Raw genomic sequence first — 1,026 nt, 5'->3', positions numbered from 1 at the left:
TGACCGGAACGCTGGAAACTGCCTCGTCAAAGGATCGACGTGCGCACCGCTTCTCACCTCCGTTCCTCTTCGAGATCCGCCTCAAGAACCTGCAAAGAAACAGAGCGGCGCCGCTGCGGCCGATCGCACTCCAACGCTCAAGTCAGTGACGGTATCACCAAAAACTAAGAGAACAAGAACCGTGCAAATCCTCTCTCAAAGTCAGCTCTAACTAGCAAGGGTAAAGAGTATAAACTGAACGTGCGTACCTCAGAAAGTTTGTTAAGAACTCTTATATACCTGGTAGCTTTCTCTCTCCTGGCAGTTACAGAGTTGGACACGTGGCTCGCATCCAACTGTACACGTGCCACCATCTGGAGGCTCCCTGACTTAGCGCTGCTTCTACTCTCATTTTGGCTAAGTTACTTATGCATGGTACTGCCCAGTGCATAGCTAACTTGGAAGTGCGATCTCTACTGGAACTGGCGAGTTATACACCTTCCCTGTGGTCTCGTCGGCCGCCTTCATAATCTGCTTCTCCTTCATCTTCGGCGATGTGCTCGCTCTGGCGATCTCCAATGACTAGGTCGCCTGAATCTACATCTGGCGACTTCATCTTCAACCTGGCGATCGCCTATTCTGGTAAGCTGGAAATCGGAACACGCCAATATAACAACTGGCGACCACACGAGCCCCCCGACTTCCTTCCCTTCTGCCAACCTGGCGCCTTGTCAACACGCCTATACTGTAGGAGGATGCCACGTCATCACACCCGACCACCAGGGCGGTACACAAGCCCCCCAGTCTTAAGCGAAGACTTGTCTAGCGAAAAGACTAAAAGAGCCTTCGTTAACACCGATCTACATGGCAATGACGCAGAATTCCAACCGGTTGTACCTTCTGCCGCTCTGACGCTCCACCAAACCCCTCACTCATTGCTCGACACGTGGCTTCATCAACGGCTCTCTTCATTTGCCGTTTGCGCTTCCTAAAACCATTTCGAAAAACCCTTAAACCCATTTCGCTCCACTGTTCCATCACTTTCTT

The sequence above is a fragment of the Phaseolus vulgaris genome, unplaced genomic scaffold (assembly GCF_000499845.2).
Source record: "Phaseolus vulgaris cultivar G19833 unplaced genomic scaffold, P. vulgaris v2.0 scaffold_70, whole genome shotgun sequence".
NCBI classification, from domain to species: domain Eukaryota; kingdom Viridiplantae; phylum Streptophyta; class Magnoliopsida; order Fabales; family Fabaceae; genus Phaseolus; species Phaseolus vulgaris.
The sequence above is the reverse complement of the archived record's forward strand: the minus strand, read 5'-3'. Positions refer to the sequence as shown.